Below are 18,967 nucleotides of genomic sequence, written 5' to 3'. Positions count from 1 at the left end.
AGGGGAATATATGTGACTTGATATATTGATCCAACATGACCAGTAGGTTATAATCAAAGCACAGTTTAACTTTTATCTCCCTCTGACCTTTTAAAGTGCATTCAGTAGGGAAATACATGCTGAAACTTCTGAAGCCTCTGATGAAAACTTGACCTCTCCATCAGCTGCCTGATGTCTCCTCAGCACCTGGTTCTCCAAAGGTCCACTTCACACATGACTCTCAATGCTCAGGTCCCCTCTCCCAGGTATTCCTACTGGTGGGAACTCATCATGGCTCTAGGATATCTGGCCTGTTGGACAAACTCACCTATTCCTTGCCTTGTAAAAGAGTACTGACCTCCAAATGCATATTCTCCCATTCTCTCTCTCTCTCTCTCTCTCTCTCTCTCACATTGACCTGTTCTAGACCACATTAAATTTCACATGTATGACTTTGGCTCTACTCCATGGTGTACCCACCACACCCCAACTTTGTGCTTTGTATTTGTGCATTGAGGAGGGAGAAGAGTATGTCCTCATAGCAGAGAAAAAAATCTTTTTCTCCTAAGAAATAGCATCACAAATCTCTCTCTACTTTGATTCCTTTTTATAGCCCTTCATCTGATTGAGGTGGCTAAGAATCATGGAACTGCTTGTCAAAGATTCCCTTTTTAAACTCTACAGAGTGACGTGGTGTCTCACTTTTGTGTGCAGCATCCATTGTATCTCGAATCTCGGTTGAAACTTTAAATTTAACATCCTATTATTACACAAAAACATAAAGGTACAGTTCCTGTTCTTGAGAAGTTGAGAGGAGATTAAAGAAGACACAACTGTATAAACAGATCATTTCAATACAACGTGACAAGCGTCTGACAGAGAAATGTGCAGGGGACCTTGAGGCCAAGGAGACAGCTTCTGATACACATTGCCACTATTTTGCCTCAAACGTTACCTGGAGGAAGGCCACACACAAAAGAATAAGGAGTCTGTGTAGCTTGCAAGTGAGCTGAAAGAATGTGGTATCTTCTTGGGAACTTCATGCTTCAGAACAAATGCTATTGATTTATCCCCAGTTACTCAGTGCCTGGAGGAATGATTAAATTATGGGTTTGGGATAATACTGTATAATTGGTTAAAGTGGATAGAAAAAGGACCCTTTTTTAAGGGTTTGAAAGGAAGCCCAGAAATCTTGGCAGACAAATGTGAAAATAGTCATGCTCTCTGAATCTTACTTAAGATACTGTAGAAACAGGGCTAGTTCTGGGGCCTGGACCACTCACATGTGTCTCACTCCTGTGCTCTTGGCTCCACACCTCAGTGACCATATAGAGGACATCTGGACAAGCACTGCCCCAGACATTAGAAGTGGAGAGGGAGCATGAGGGACACATCCACTATACCTACCTTTTCTCTCTCTTCATTCTCTCTCTTACCAATTCTTTCTTTTCCTTTGGAATGAATAGTTCATTGCACTTTCCCAGCCCCCAGTCACAACATAAAATATAGCATTATAAAATTGCTTGGAAAATAGCAGAAAAATCTATCAATGAGCTCCTCTAATGCTGTTAAGAAGGGAGCTGTATTCTGTTAGGTCCTCAAATGGAGTTTATGCCACTGAGCCCCAGAACCCTAGAGATGTCCCATCTGGCTGTCCAAACAGATACAAACCACTTTACACACTGAGGGGATCATACCAAGGCTGTGTGTCTCAGGGTCAACAGGACTGTTGTAATTTCAGTTGTTTTGCCTAGTGTCCCTCCGAGCCATTGAATTATCCCAGAAATTCACATAATTATGAATCCAAACTATGTCTTTCAGACCTCTCTCACCTGGAAGTAACACACACAACCATTGTCAAACCACAGCTCCCGTTTTTGGAAAGATTGCTCCCATAACCAGACACCATTTCAGAGCAAGAAGCAGCATTTCGTCCAAGAAATGCCCCTTTCGATTGACATGTACACACTGCTATATTTAAAATAGATAACCAACAAGGGCTTACTGTATGGCACAGGGAACTCTGCTCAATACTCTGTAATAACATAAATGGGAAAAGAATTTGAAAAAGAATAGATTCATATATATATATATATATATATATATATATATATATATATATATATATATATATATAAACTGAATCATTTGCTCTACACCTGAAACTAACACAATATTGTTAATCAACTATACTCCAATATACAATTAAAAAAATTTTTAAATGCCCCTTTGGCACTGACCAGGGTACTCCCAACCCAGCTAGGTTCTGACTCTCAGGGCAGCCCTCTGGGAGAACGTGGTTGCTTTTTCTGGGTAGGAGGAAATTTGCCCGAATGGAAAAAGGCCAGTATTCCAGGTCATTCCTGCGTCTCTTCTTCAGGCCCCTGCCCGTGCTGACACGTCCCCCGCTCCTTCCTGGGATTCTCAGCTCTGTGGCCACTGGAACTGTTGTATTTGACTGCAATGTGAAAAATTGTTTCTGTCCTTGTTTTGAGTAAGATATGCCTAGAAAGGGGGAGGAAATTAAGAAACATTGTAAATATGACATGAACAAAGCTAGTTTCTTATCCTCACTTCCGAAATCTAAGTCAACATTTAACATGACTGGATAATGTGGCAGCTTTGAGGGCACCAGCATTGGTTTCTTTTCTCATCTCTGTCTGGGTTAGCAAGAGGAAAAGCTAATTAGTCTCTAGACCAAAGGAAAACTGGGGAGGCATTCCTCCCAGGCCTAGCAGGACCCTCAGTCCCTAACAGAATCTGTCCCAAGTGTCTCTGGTCTTCCTTCCCTAAGACCACCCTCCACCCCTCTGGCCTTGAAATACAACATACTTTGTACCACAGTCACCCTGGCTCTTGACGTGGGCCTTAACCTCTTGAGAGCAGCAAAGGAAACTAACGTTTCTAGTGCATTTGCTACATGCCAGGCACTATCCTACAGACACTATATACATCATGGAGAAAGGCACCAATCGAAAAAGGTAGTTCTCTCCCTAGCCCTCAAATATGTCTTACCTTGAGCTCAGAAATAATGTCCTAAGCATTAAAAAAATTGTTAGAGGTGCCCACCTATGCCCTCACCAACCAGCATGTAATTCAAAGTGTAAAGGGCACTAAACTATAAAACTAGAAAATGCATACACAAGTTAAAAAACACTTCCATCTAGTTTTCCTGATTGTACATGTCTAGATGAGTTCGTTGAAACTTAACTCTTATCTCTGGCCCCCATTTGTGAGTGTGTTGGTCAGGAGTGGGAGAGATGCCATAGGACAAGCTTATCAGCCCTGTGAATAGCCCGCTACTGCCTGGGCTTCTAGTTACCCTATGCTGACCCAGTACAGCTTTCTTTGGTTCATCTCCTAAAGTTCTTGATAGCTTTGATCCCTGGAAAGCAAAGCATTGTCTGTGACTCGTTTCTCTAAGTTGCTCAATATGCTTGAAACAAATTCTCTGGATGACCATTAATGCTGATTTTACCCCTATGGTGAAGGTATAAATCTTACCTTTATGTGTTTATAGCATAATCTAGTAGTGTCTCTATTGGGCATGAAGCCTTAATCATGGGTACCACATGCTCTCCATATCATATCAGTATCCATAATACCTAATGGGTACTACAGATATACTTCATATCTCAAATTTCCTTTTCTCTTCGCACTTTGAAAATATAATTCCATCAGTTTTCTGGCTTCTTTTGTTACTTTGGAATATAAGCTATTTGTCTAATTTTCATTCCTTTTTAGGTAATCTATCTTTTCTCTCTTACTGCCTATAAGATCTTTTGGGTCTTTGTTCTTTTATAGTTTCACTATGAAATGTCTGGTAGCTTTCTTTTTATTTACACTACTTGAGATGCATTGAGCTTCCTGAATCTGAAGATTGGGATCTTTCATGAATACTAAAAAAAAAAATACTTTTTCTCTTCAGGTATTGCCTCTCTCTCTTTCTCTATTCTCTCTTTCTGGACCTCTGGTATGATATATATTAAAATTTTGTTTTTCATTTGTCTTACCCTCTCTTTTATATATATATTTTTAAATTTTTATTGAGGTATAATTGACATACAATATTATATTAGTTTCAGGTATACAACATAAAGATCTGATATTTGTATGTATTGAGAAATTATTTCCACAACAAGTCTAATTAACATCCATCACAATACATAGAATTATAGAATTATTGTTCTTGTGGTGAAAACCTTTTTTTTTTCATTAAAGTATAGTTGATTTACCATGTTGTGTTAGTTCCTGGTGTACAGCAAAGTGATTCAGTTATATATATATATATTTTTTCAGATTATTTTCCATTATAGGTGAAAGATATGGAATACAGTTCCCCGTGCTATGCAGTAAATCCTTGTTGCTTATGTATTTTATGTATAGTACTTTCTATCTATTGATCCCAAACTCCGAATTTATCTCTCCCCCCTCCATTTCCCCTTTGGTAACCATAAGTTTGTTTCCTATGTCTGTGACTCTATTTCTGTTTTGTATATAGTTCTTTGTATTACTTTTTAGATTCCAGATATAAGTGATATCATATAATATTTGTCTGATTTACTTCACTAAGTATAATATTCTCTAGGTCCATCGATTTTGCTGCAAATGGCACTATTTCATTCTTTTTTATGGCTGAATAGTATTCTATTGTATATCACATCTTTTTAAGCTGACCTTCTGTTGATGAACACTTGTGTTGTGTTATTTCCATATCTTGGTAATTGTAAATAGTGCTGCGATGAACACTGGGATGTATGTATCTTTTCCAATTAGAGTTTTCATCTTTTCTGGATATATACCCAGGAGTAGGATTGCTGACTCCTACGGTAGCTCTATTTTTAGCTTTTTAAGGAATCTCCATACTGTTTTCCATAGTGGCTCCACCAATTTACATTCCCACCAACAGTGTAGCAGGGTTCCCTTTTCTCCACACCCTCTCTAGCATTTATTACTTGTAGACTTCTTGATGATAGCCATTTTGACCGGTCTGAGGTGATACCTCATTGTGGTTTTGATTTACATTTCTCTAATAATTAGCAATGTTGAGCATCTTTTCATGTGCCTGTTAGCCATCTGTATGCTTTCTTTGGAGAAATGTCTATTTAGGTCTTCTGCCCATTTTATGATTGGGTTGTTTCTTTTTTCGATATCGAGTTGTATGGGCTGTTTGTATATTTTGGATATTAACCCCTTGTTGGTTGCATCATTTGCAAATATTTTCTCCTAGGTTGTCTTTTCATTTTGTTTATGGTTTCCTTTGTTGTGTAAAAGCTCTTGATTAGGTCACACTTGTTAATTTTTGCTTTTATTTCTTTTGTCTTGGGAGACTGATCTAAGAAAATATTTCTAAGATTTATGTCCAAAAATGTCTTGTCTACATTCTCTTCTAGGAGTTTTATGGTGTCGTATCTTATATTTAGGTCTTTAAGCCATTTTGTGCTTATTTTTGTAGATGGTGTGAGGAAGTGTTCTAATTTCATTGATTTACACGTAGCTGTCCAGCTTTCCCTACACCACTGTTGAAGATACTGTCTTTTCTCCATTGTATATTCTTGCCTCTTGTGTCATAGTTTAATTATCCATAGGTGTGTGGGTTTATTTCTGGGCTCTCTATATTCTGTTCCATTGATCTATATGCCATTTTTTTGTGCTAATTGTTTCAATTACTGTAGCTTTGTAGTATTGTCTGAAGTCTGGGACGGTTATGCCTCCAGCTTTGTTCTTTTTCCTCAGGATTGCTTTGGCAATTATGGATCTTTTACAGTTCTGTATAAATTTTAGGATTATTTGTTCTAGGTCTGTGAAAAATCTCATGGGTATTTTGGTAGAGATTGCATTAAGTCTGTAGATTGTTTTGGATATTATAGCCATTTTAACAATATTAATTCTTCCAATCCAAGAGTGTGGGATACCTTTCCATTTCTTTGACTCATCTTCAATTTCCTTTATGAATGTTTTATAGTTTTCAGCATACAAGTCTTTCACCTCCTTGGTTAAGTTTATTCCTAGGGGTTTTTTTTGGATATGATTTTAAACAGGATTGTTTTTAACTTTCTCTTTATGATATTTCATTATTAGTGTAAAAAATGCAACAGATTTCTGTATATTAATCTTCTATCCTGCTACTTTGCTGAATTCATTTATTAGTTCTAATAGTTTTTGTGTGGATACTTTAGGGTTCTTTATATAGAGTATCATGGCATCTGCAAATAGTGACAGTTTTACCTCTTCCCTTCCAATTTGGATGACATTTATTTCTTTTCTTGTCTGATTGCTGTGGCTAGGACTTCCAGTACTATGTTGAATAGAAGTGGTGAGAGTGGGCACTCTTGTCTTATTCCAGATTTTAGCAGGAAAGCTGTCAGTTTTTCACTGTTGAGTATTATGTTGGCTGTGGGTTTGTAGTAAATGGCTTTTTTTTTTTTACATTGGGGTATAGTTGTTTTACAATGTTGTGTTAGTTTTAGGTGTACAGCAAAGTGATTCAATTATACATATACTGGGATCTATTCTTCTTCAAATTCTTTTCCCATTTAGGTTATTATAGAATATTGAGCAGAGTTCCCTTGCTATACAGTAGGTTTTTGTTGGTTATCTATTTTAAATATAGCAGTGTGTACATGTCACTCCAAAACTCCCAATATTTTCCTTTAGAGAAGAAGATAAATGATAATTTCTCCCATAATTGGCTGCTCAAAAATTAAGAATGTGTTAGTTTCCCTTAGTAACACAGTATTGATATTTAATTTAATCATTACTTCAAGTTTTAAGTACTATGTGCTAGACACTCTGAGGGAAGCATTCTCTAAAGTGGAGAATTTATTTAACAAACATTAAGTTCCTACCATGTTCCAAGAATTGGAAAAACAACATGAACAAAGCATAGAGACAAGAAACAGCCTGGCCTATTTAGGGGCCCGAGATAGTTTAGAACAAATGGAACATGGAAGTAGGGGGCCAGAAGTGGGGCAAGAAATGGGATAAAGTATCCACAAATTTACATAGACTCTCCTTGAGCTTTTATTTGTGTTCAAACTTTTTAACATTTCAGAATTCATATGCATTCTTCATTTTTTAATGCTCAAATCAATACTTGAGATTTAAATCTTAAGCGTTACTAGAATATGGTATCTGAATATGTAGAAGTCTTAATCAGAAGGTAAAAAGAAATCTTGTGTTTCATTGTAGACCTGTAACCAGTCTCCGGGTCAATGCCTGGCCCTGGACCACAGTGGGTTAGGGTGGCCCACAAGAGTCTGGGACGGGAGTCGGCGGTCGGTATAGGAGAACACAGTAGGACCTTATTGCATGTAATAGTATCAGGGGAATGCAGGAACCATGAATCTACAGGAGAAAGCTGAGACCAGGGTCCCAGAATTCAGGCTGGACCAGAGGGGGAAAGACAGAGAGCAGAGTCTGAAATAATTAACAGAAGGCCTGGGTTCAAGCCCAGCTCCAGGGCAGAGGCAGGGTGCAGATTCCAGGAAGGCCAGGGAAACTTTGCATCTGTAATAGGTCCACAAAGGAGTTCAACTTGAGGACAGCTGGAGATCCTAGGACAGGGAGTATTTCCCCTGCCCTGGGCTTCAGAATTGTCCTCAGTGTGGGAAACCAAGGCTTGTCATGGCACACAGAGCAGCCCCAGGGCAGCTGATGAGTGCAGCTCAGACAGGCCAGGTCCTCAAAGAATGGGCCCGGCAGCCTGATTGCCACACCTCCGTCCTCAAAAACTTTACATGGCCACACCTGCGGTACTGTGCCCATGCCTAAAAAACGAGAATGTGAGTCCTAGCAGGTGAGGATTTGCAGTAGAATTCCTGGTAGGACTTTTGGAAGACTCCACATGATATCCCTACTGATTTCCAGGATACAGTGGTCTGCTTTTCTCTGGGGATATTTTTTAGTGTTACTGAAATAAAGAACGTGAATGATAGAAGCCTTGGAGTGTACAAGTATGTCCTTGGGTCCCATTTCAGGACCCCGAGGCATCAGACTGCCTAAGACAGGTATGTGTGCTTGGGTAGAGAAATGCGCGGAGGGTGCCTGATATACTTGTTTCCATCTTTATTAATGAATAACCAGTGAACTGATGGCAGGGCTAGGCATTCTGAGAAGGGACAGCCCAGGCAGTGCTCTGAATCTCTTCAGTGACAACGCATGATCCTGAAGGCAGGTCAAGGAATAAAAAGCCAGACAGTCAAATGTGGCTTTAGAGAGCTGCGTAGGTGGCCTAGTCCTTAGATCTTTCATGCTCTGCGGGCCCTCCATCTGCCCGAGGCCCGGACCACAGTGACTGAGGGGAGGAAGGGTTAGCGGAGGGAGCCTGCATGGTGCTTCCCCATCAAACCGCCTCAGATCCAGCCCCTGCCTCGGCCTCCCATCCTGATGCCAGTGCCTGGCCCTCCTCCTCTCTCACGGGTTCTGGGGTTCACCTTCCTGCCCCACTCTCTTAACTCTGTTAAGGAAAGAGAAAGGAGAGCATGCTCTGGGCTGAGCCTTCAGAAAAGATGCCAGAGGACAGACAGAGCTGAGCTGGGCTTTGAACGGGACCCGCTCTTGATAACCAGAGAGGAGGTGGAAGGATGTGCTAGGCAGAGGGCAACGGGGAGATCAGCCTGATGGAACACAGGGCTCCAGATGGGGAGAAGGGTTAGACAGACAGCATGGCCTTTTAGGATGGTCTTAAATTCTAGGCTCAGTTTGAACTTTACAGCAATGAGAAGTCGTTTAAATTAGGGGGTACTAAGAAGGGGTAAAAAATTAACTTTTTTTCTTTTTTGGTATGCAGGCCTCTCACTATTGTGGCCTCTCCCGTTGCGGAGCACAGGCTCCGGATGCGCAGGCTCAGCGGCCATGGCTCACGGGCCCAGCCGCTCCGCGGCATGTGGGATCCTCCCAGACCGGGGCACAAACCCGTGTCCCCTGTATCGGCAAGTGGACTCTCAACCACTGCGCCACGAGGGAAGCCCAAAATTAACTTTTATAATTTTAATATAATAGCTAATATTTACACATTACAAAGCATGGTTTGTTTCTTTGGGCCTTATAAGAATCCTGTGGAGGGGGAAGTGTTTAATTTGGACACAGGTATAGGATGAATGGCAGCATTCTCAGTGATTCAAGCTCCCTGCTGCCATCGAGGTTCATAAAAGGTCTGAAGTGTGTTTGTTATTAAACACAATGGGATCAGTTATGCTGCTGAAGGAATCTTCTGGAAATGTCTTTTTCTCTGCGGTGAGAATAAGGAGGAACAGAAAGTATAGGTATGATTAGGAAAAGGACTAGTAATCAACCTTGTATTGACTTTTGTCTCCCTCTGCTTGTGCACCCGCCTGATGAAATGCTAATGTGGGCTTCGTGGGCAATCAGGGAGACGGTTATAAATAGAGCCAGCTTAAGAATAAAATAGAATGGCTTCGCTGCAAAGTCCAACATTGTTTAGGGAAAGATGTCTAGTTATAAACATTCTGTATTTTTCCACCTGACACTCCCCCTTCCTGTTTTCCTTTCAGAGTTTCAGACAAAAGATAGCTCCTGAGAGAGAGGGACTCCTTCAATCTATGTAAACCTTCCATAGGTTACAACTGTACAAAACATGAGCCTGGACACGGATTTGAATCCTGGGATTTTCAAAACTTTGGATTTATATAAAATAGAGTATAATAATGAAGGCCATGGACAGTGGAGTCTAAATCCCCGGGGATGAGCCCTTGGATGAGTTCCTTAATACTAGGCCTCGGTTTCCCCACCTGTAAAACAAAGATAATAGTACCTACCTCATAGGGTTGTTGTGGGGATTAAATGAGATAAATGAGGTCAGGCACTCAGTAAATATCAGCTATCATTGTTAACAAAGGTTTTAGGAGGCGTATACAGAATACGTAACTGTGGCAACGGCAAGGCCAGAGCAAACCCCAGGGAATATCAAATTACAGAATCATTTAGCTATAATACTATATTTGAAAGGGACTTTCAGAATTGTTCCAACCCTTATTTGGTACCAGAAACTCTTCCCTTCCCACTTCTCTCCCTAAGTGGCTACTCAGCCCCTGCTTGTACACCACACACAGTGATGGGAAACTGCAGTCTCAGGCCAGTGCTAGAAAGCTCTGTTGGAAAGTTTCTCTGTATGACGAATCTAAACCTAACCTCCTAGAACTTTCACCTACTGGCTTCGTTGCTTCCAGAGTGATCGAGAATAGGCCCGTATAGCACCTTTCAAGTTTTGGAATGATCATCACTACAGTTAGTCCTGTCTACATGAAACTACCCTGGTTTCCCTAACTATTCTTCAAAAGCATTGTCTTCTAATCACATCACCACCCTGGTCCTGTTACTCCTAGATCAATGATTCTCAACTGGGGTGACACATCTGGAGACATTTTCGGTTGTCACAAGTCGGGCAGGGGTGCTACTGGCATCCTAACTAGAGGCCAGGGATGCTGCTAAGCATCCTATAATGCACAGGACAGCCCGACAACCAAGAATTACCTGGCCCAAATAGTCGATTGGGCTGAGCTTGAGAAACACTGTCCTAAATATACATGTTAATCAGTGTTCTTCTTAAAGCCTAGGGCCCAAAATGGACACAGAGGAGTGTCAGCGAACACTGCCCTACTTTGCCATTAAATTAGCCTGAGACTCAGGTAGTTCGTAGTGATCGGTCAGTTAAAGCCCCCTTTCATGTGTTGCTGCTAACCCAGGGATAGGGCTCACTTGGACATGTTCACTAGAAATCACTAATCAGTGGTGGCCCTCTCTCTTGCTGAGCCCCGAGGCAGCCTTGCAATCTTTTCCAACACAATATCCTAGGCTACCACCATCAATCATTCAAAAGAAGTTGGTGTACGAGATGAAATCTATTTGCTTGTCGTGTCTCCCTGGTTTTGTGGCATTGGGGCCCAAGTATGATGTAATCCTGGGGCCTGTGCTTTGGAGGACCCCACAATCCTGTGTCACGACTCCTAGTGGCAGCTTGAAAGAAGAAAGGATGCCTCAACCTGACACTTGAGAGCACCCAAGTCTCTCATACGCAGTTTCCTAAAATCCCTTTCCCGAACACAAAGCCACGCTGACCGCCGCAGTGTGGACAGAGCAGGCCTGCCCAGAAAGGAGGCGCCGTCTTCCACACACGCTCCTCAAGCTGCAAGGAATAGCTCCTCCTCTTTGCCAATTTCTTCCCCACTCTTGATGCTCACGGTCTGGGTTCCCTCGATCCACGCTGGCCTTGCTTTTCCCAATATAAAGAGATGCAGGAGGGCTTCCCTGGTGGCGCAGTGGTTGAGAGTCCGCCTACCGATGCAGGGGACAAGGGTTCGTGCCCCGGTCTGGGAAGATCCCACATGCCGTGGAGTGGCTGGGCCCGTGAGCCATGGCCGTTGGGCCTGCACGTCCGGAGCCTGTGCTCCGCAATGGGAGAGGCCACAACAATGAGAGCCCCACGTACCGCAAAAAAAAAGAGATGAGGGAGAGGCACTTAGAGTTAGGGAAACATACTCTACATCCTGGATTCTTCAGGGAAGAAAGAACTTGAGTACCTGGCAATCTAAACTTCTCAGAAACCTAAAACCTATACTAATCAATATCTAGAAAACGGTTACATAATTTTACCTTGAAGCCCAGTGTTTCATATAGTATTTTAAATAATTCCTTTTCTCCTTTTATGGGGAAAAAAGACAGAGAGAGAGAGCGCGCGAAACTTTTTGGATAGGCTGAAATAAATGTCTTCAATTTCAGCATTCCTTTATAAACCTAGTTACTTTATTAGTTTATGAACAAAGTAATATGTTTGATTTATTCAAATATTTACCTGATTTACTCAAATATTCTGCTTGTAATATTTAAGAGTAGAATTCATTCAGATTAATCCCACGTTTGCTAACTTAATCTAATTTTCAGAGTGTTAATCATTTACCAGTTACACAAGTGAAGGTAAGCTGATGATCTGTAAGGAATGTGGTATCTCTCAGCTTCTAAGTATTTGAGAAGGAGGCTGAAACTGGACAACAGAGAAACCATTAATGTTTGAATAAAACAAAGAGCAGCTGACGTCTTCTGGGATGAGGGCTCTACACAATGGCGTAGCAGATCAAGGAAGTCCTTGTTTTCAGAAATGGAGCAAGAGAAGATATGCAGGGGTGAGGCCGAGGGAGCCTTCCAAACTTGTAGCCTCCTGCCATATGGCACTTTTTTCTAGAAGTGTAGCTCTTAGGAGCCCAGGCTCACAAGTTGGACTCCCTGGGTTTAAGACCCGGCTCTCCCATTTTCTAGCTGTGAGAGCTCGGTCATTTACTTAAGCTAAGCCTCAGTCTCCCCACATGTAAAAAGGTAAAGATAGTGGTACTTACCTCATAGCATGGTTGTAAGGAATGAACGAGATTCTGTATGCATAGCACTGGCACACAGAACATGACCAATAAGAATTAGCTATTGTTTTATCACCCTCATGGACCTCTGATACAATGAGAATTGTCCTTAAGAGGTAGGTATCTCTATCCCAGTTTATTTCTTGGCAATTCGTTAATACAGTCTGTCTGCTGCTATATAGATTTCTAGAGCACTAATTAGCTCATATGTGGTTGGAAAATAGGGGAACAATAATGGCTTAACATGGAAATAGTATTGGTTCACATGCAACTTTTTCCAAGGCAGGGGGAGCTGAAATAGCAGAGAAGAATGACAACTTCAGTGGCAAGGGCTCAGTGTGGCTTTCCGTTCTTTTTTTCTTTTAATTTTAAATGAACACCTGCCCTTGGGGCTCCTGCCCCACAGACACACATCCCGGCCTTGCATCTCCCAGGTTCCACTTCCCCCTGTCATATTCACCTTCACAGCAGTCTCACTGGCTCACAGCACCTTAAGTCAGAGTTTCGACTCAATTGTTTCTGCGCATTTTAAATTTTCCCCAAAGCAGCTTCTGGGCCTACTGGGCTGCCTGCTTTGGCCGTCCAATTTACCGCCCAAGGTACCGATGACTGCGTCTCTTAGAGACCAATTACAAAGTCACATAGACTTTGAATAGTCTGCTCTTAACCCTATTTTTTCCCATAAGCCCTGTTACCTTCATTGTGTGATTTTGTAGAATGTGAGGTTTTTCGGGAACACAACACGTCTTAACAGAAATGCCTCATTTCTTTCAAGTGCCACAGAGAGCGGCCGCAGGTGAAGCAAAGACATGTGAAGGAACTGAGCAAGGCCGTCCTTGGGCAGTATGGATGTGTTTGCAGACTACCAGGCTGCAAGGCTGGTCCCTCCCCTGAAAGGCAGAGCTCTACAGCCACTGAAATCACCTTCTCCCGGCCCAGAGCACTAAAGTGTGATGCTTGGGTCCTGACCACATGCAGTGCAGCAGAAACAACCACTTTTCTTTTTGGTTCTGCCTTGGAGAGAGACTGTATTGCAGCATGAATTAGCTAAATATATTTCTGAACAAAGCCTTTCTCTTTACTGTCTTTGAAATTTGGTCACAAAACTGCACTTTGATTCTCCCTATTTCTCTCCAATTTAAATGCTTCCTACCTCCCCAGAATTCCTGTGAGAACTTGTTCCTCTCTTTACTGAAGCCCTCGCCACATTATGTCTTATTACAGTGGTGTGTTAATGTGTGTCTGTGTGTGCATATGTATGTTTGTGTATGTTTTATTTGTGTGTGTGTGTGTGTGTGTTTTACCTCAGTTACACTATAAGTTCCTTGAGGGCAGGCACTTTGTTTACGTCATCTCTATACTTTCTCCATATTGCCCAGAACAATGTCTTTCACATAGTAAGTACTTAATAAATGCTTATTAAGTGAGCAAATCCTCCAGAGGCATTGACTTTCATCTGGGCTCTTTTGTCAGGAGGGTCTAACAAATGTGCACTGTGAATTCCAGTGCAGTGGTTAGAAGACATAGTTTTGCGTGAAAAATTTCCTGGAGCGTAATTATTGGAAATCATTCTGGGGAAGTAAAAACCAAAAAGCAATGTAAGAACACCTTATGTGAAATATTTTATTCATCTTTTTAAAAAATTAATAAGCAGCAAACAAGAATTATTTCATTTGGCTGCTCTGATAGTTCCTGCTTCTCTTTCCAAGGCTCTGGAGGTTGAGTGGTTTCCCAAGGGAATACCAGCTCAGAACAAACCTCAAGGTGATTTCTGCTTAGATAGGGAACTTGCTGACAGACGGCAGGCTTCTGCTTCCACAGCGAGCGAAGCATGTGGGCCTGAGGGTAGGGAAGATGGGCTCAGCTGCTTTGACTGAAACCTAAAACCTCCACTGTCCCCTTCCTGTTGGTGAGTATCCAGGTGTCTGTTCAGTGTCTCTGCTGTCCAAACCCCTCCTTAGAGAGGGTAGGTCTGCAGCAGGGAGATCTGTGATGGTTCAGTGTGACTGGAGTGCAGGACCCCAGGGGCAGTGTGGGGAGAGGCAAGGCTGGAGAGAGAGGGCAAGGCCCCCTTAGGAAGGCCATGCTGGCTACATCAAAAAGCGAATTTTTATCATGAAGGAAATGGAAAGGCACTTGAGGTTTTAAGCAGAGGACTATTATGATTAGTTTTGTAATCATTCTTACCAATAGCTCAGTAGCTAACCAACGGGAAATAGGTGGTCCTCACAACCATTTCCATCAGCACCACCAAGAAAATATATACTTCGTTAGAAACATGTGCTTGTAATATAACCATAGCAGAAAAACAAGAATGATGATAACTAATATTATTAAAGCTTCCTATGCGCCAGACACCATTCTAGGTGATCTCTTAAAATGTGTTTAACTCAATCTTCACAAGAAGGAATGGAAATCTGAGGTCACACAATTAGTAAGTAGTGGTGCTGGGACTTGAACCTATTCAGGCTGGATCCAGAAGCCATGCTTGTGATTACAGCATTATACTGCCTCGGTGATCACCCTCGGCCCTGCTTTCAACTAGGTTATCTCCCCTAAGCCACACTCATACAGAAATTCTGAGGTCACCACTGATTCTGGCAGTGTGAAGAATGGGTTGGAGAGGTCTAGACTAGAAGCAGGGCTGTCAGGAGAGTGTTGCAATGATGCCGGTGAGACGTGATGGTGACCAGGAGCAGTGGAAATAGAAATGGAGGAATATGAGAGAAATTAAGGAGAACAGGTTCTGGTAATTCAAGCAAATGACAAAATGCACATTGAATGCTTAGCACCAAGCCTAGTACATGTTTTTTTTTGATGTATCAAACTACTATGATATTTTCATTATCACCAGTTGGGTTATTCTCCAGATTTAAGTCCTAACTTTTGATAATAAGCTTGCAGCAAAAAGCCACAAGTAAATTTTTTATAGTAAAAAGTAACATATGCATAGCCCTTTATGGAATATGCAACAATCATTGTCAGTTTTGTTCTTAAAACAACTCATTTGTATTGGTTTGCCAGGGCTGCTGTAACAAAGTACCACAAACTGGGTAACAACAGAAAAAAAATATCGTCTCACTATTTTGGAGACTAGCAGTCCAGGTGTCAGCAGGGTTAGTTCCTTCTGAGGGCTGTGAGGGAGAATCTGTTCCAGGCCTCTGCCCTCGCTTCTAGTAGTTTGCTGGCAATCTTTGGTGTTCCTTGGCTTATAGATCTCTGCTTTCATCTTCACATGGTGCTTTCCCTGCGAGCACAAATCTCCTCTTTTTATAAGGGCACCAGTCATGTTGGATTAGGGTCCCACCCTACTCCAGTATGACTTCATCTTAACTAATCACATCTACAATGACTAGTTCCAAATAAAGTCACATTCTGAGGTTCTGGGGCTTAGGACTTCAAAATACAAATTTGGAGGGGGACACACATCAACCTGTAACACTCATAGAAGGTAGAGCAGGAATTACTCTTATTCCCATTCTAAGGATAAACAGAGTCTCAGAGAGATGAAGTAATTCACACAAGGTGAGTGAATTCCTGGGTCACAAAAGCAAGTCTGCAGTCAGCTCAGTAGTCAAAGAGAGCCAGATAGTATAGTACCTCTTGCTATGAGTTTGTCCACCTGTTCTCACACACTTGGACCAGTAGGATCTGAGGCCACACCTGGGTGTGTAAAGAGAGGGGAAGTGGTCAAACGTGGCCTCTTCTTGGAATCAACTGCAGATACCCTATTATTAAAAGCTTCATTTTGCTTATTCAATTGCTGCCCCTATGGCTGTACCTCATGAGGGTTTATCCTCCAGGGTAACTGTTTACTCAAATTGTTTCTTGTAAGTCTGTTGTTTCTCTCTGGTGGGCCCATCCCTGAGCTGAGGAGAGCTGGGTACAATGAGCTTATTCAGGGCAGCAAGTAAAATGCCCCGTGCTTCCCTTTTCTCTCTATAGCATCATTCTTTGCCTCTCTGTGCCTTTCTTTTGTCGTGCCTATTGCGTAGCATCAGCGTGGGTGTGGGGAGGGTATGAGTTGCCAGCAATGAACGTGTGGCCGAGGACACCTGCCTGATGACTTATGCACCAGAGCAGGCAGCACGGGGCAAGCTTCCCAGGAACTGCTTTGCCCCCATGCCAGCTCTGACCTGCACCTTCTGTTCTGCCTGAGTCACTCTCACCAGCTAAAGCCGGTATCCCCTCATGGGCCCCTCTGGGCAGAGAGGAGGGACAGACCACTTGTGAGCCCTCACCCCTGGGAGGCAGTGTAGGAAGTAGTCAGGTGCAGATTCCGGAGACAGATTCTAATCCCAGCCCTACCACTTACCAACCGTGTGAATGTATGGAAGATGCTTGACCTCCCTGTGTCATTCCCATCTGTAAAATGGACATAATAAATTTGTTTACCTCATACGGTTATCACATGGATAAATGACATAATCCATAAACGGTGCCTAAAACAACATGTTTGCTATGTAATTCTAGCACTCAGTAAATGTAAGCAATACTTCCTTATTTGTTTACTTCCCAAATGTCATTTGTTAATCTGCTCATTGAAAGTGGTGAGATACATATCAAGAAGTTAGTGGTTGTTATGTCTGGATGGTGGAGTTACAGGTGACTTTATTGTCTTATTTTTGCTTATTTGTATTTTATAAACTTTCTGTCTTACTTTTTTAATAAGAGGAAACAAACTCCTGTCGAGGATCTGCAGGGTGAAGTGGACTAGAGATGAGTGGGTACAAAGTGAAGACATGACCGCTGTCCTTAGGAGTTTAAAGTCTATGGAAGGAGACAAAACAGATAGGTTAATGATGTAAGAGGGATGGACAGTAATGCTCAGGGTGGGCTGGGGATGGAACCAGTCTCCCCTCAAGTGGCACCTGGCATTACAGAAATGCCATCGGGTTTTCCCCAGCAGTCTTTGTGTATGGTCTTCACGGACCTAGAAATAGGAAAGATGACACACATAGCCAGATAAAAGAGCCACTCCTTTAATCTATCCCAGCACCCCAGGGGGACAGGGATGGGATCACTGAGATTCCTTTCTAAGGTACCTATTTCTAGGAAAGAGCTTATGTTGAAGAAAAAGTTGAGACTCTATGTAACACCTCTTACAAATGACAGGTATGAGCCCAGGTTGCGAAGCAGCACATCAAATGGAATGAAGAAGTAATTTCCTGTTTTTCTCTCTCTCTCCGCAGCATTATTAGCATCATCATTATTCTGGCTGGAGCAATCGCACTTATCATCGGTTTTGGTATTTCAGGTATGTGATTTATTGCATTATCATTGATCCATTCACCCCTTGTCACTAAGTCCCTAATCATTCAGTGTGATAGAATGGCAAGAGCACAGATCTTGGACCAAGAAAACTTCAGAGTAGAGAACTGGTTCTTCTACTTATTGTCTGTGTTCTCGGCACTTTATTCATTTAACTCCCTGGACCTCAGTTTCCTCATGTATGGTGTGGAGGAAATAATGTCTACATCACCAGGTAGTTGAGAGAATCAAATGGAATGTCTATCAGAGTGTTCTGTCTACCAGATAGTGGTGAAGATATCGCTCTGGGATCATAGGTAAAGTGCTGTGGCTGAGCCATTCTATCAATGGCTGGCCTGAGTAGATGATTCCTTTGCAGTGAAGCTTCAGCTGAAGTGTTAAAGAATATCAAGTCTTTGTACACAGGGTCCTTAATGAGAAGCCTTATCCTGGTCATAACTGCCATTCCATGTAGGAAACAGATGCCATTGCAGCATGGATGGTGAGTTTCTGAATGCAGCTAACTGATGTCAACTGCAGGAATAGTCTTCTCTTCTGTGGACACCATGTCTCAGAAGCCTCTATTATGGATGCCAGATTAATTAAGACATTGAATGAGTTAGACCAGCAGCTGTCCTCTCTGAAGCAAGTCATTTGCTTCATTTCCCTTAAAGTGCCTGACTCAGGACAACACGTTTATTTTAACTTAGTCTGTGGCCATAGCTGTTACTTCATAACTTTAGTTTTTATAGTTCCAGCTGTCTTTTCTCTGTATCACTCTCCTCCAGTGTGTGTGCTGCCACTAAATAGTAATCACAAGGCCTAAATGAAGAAAACTCGTTGTAGATATGTTTGCCTAGAAGAGACATAAGCATCCTTCTCCATTTTCTTTTATCAACAAAAACGTATATTTTGTCTTTCATCCATTTTTCTATGGGGTTATCTTTTTCTTTTGGATATGTGGGAACTCTATATATTCTGGGTGCAATTTGGTTATGTGTATTGCAAAATATCCTCTACTCTGTGGCTTGCTTTTTCACCTTCTTAATGATGGCTTTCAATGAGTAAAGTTCCTAATTTTAACATAGTCCAATTTACCAATCTCTTCCTTTATACCAGGAGTTTCTTGTAACCAGTTTGTTTAAGAAGTCTGCCCATCCCAAGGTCATAAACATTTTCTTCTAGGTTATCTTGTCGAAGCTTTAAGGTTTAACCTCTCACATTTATATCTCCAACTATCTAGAATAATTTTGTGCATGGGCAAAGAGAGTGGTAAGACTGGTCAAAATACTCTCCTTCCCCCACTTCTCACTAGTGCCGTTTTTGTCATAAATCAAGTATCCAAATGCGTATGGATCTGTTTCTGAGCA

The 18,967-nt window shown here is 41.9% G+C and overlaps 1 long non-coding RNA gene across 1 annotated transcript in view; it reads left to right on the top strand.

The window, feature by feature from the left end:
• Nucleotides 1–17,605, top strand: part of LOC132484151 (uncharacterized) — a 50,204-nt gene extending 32,599 nt beyond the window's left edge. Inside the window, exon 3 of the long non-coding RNA XR_009531158.1 lies at nucleotides 17,540–17,605. This is a non-coding gene — a long non-coding RNA (uncharacterized LOC132484151). The remainder of the gene's footprint in view (nucleotides 1–17,539) is intronic.
• Nucleotides 17,606–18,967: the final 1,362 nt, after the last annotated feature.

This window comes from Mesoplodon densirostris, chromosome 2 (genome assembly GCF_025265405.1).
Source record: "Mesoplodon densirostris isolate mMesDen1 chromosome 2, mMesDen1 primary haplotype, whole genome shotgun sequence".
Classification (NCBI taxonomy): domain Eukaryota; kingdom Metazoa; phylum Chordata; class Mammalia; order Artiodactyla; family Ziphiidae; genus Mesoplodon; species Mesoplodon densirostris.
The sequence above is the reverse complement of the archived record's forward strand: the minus strand, read 5'-3'. Positions and strand labels throughout refer to the sequence as shown.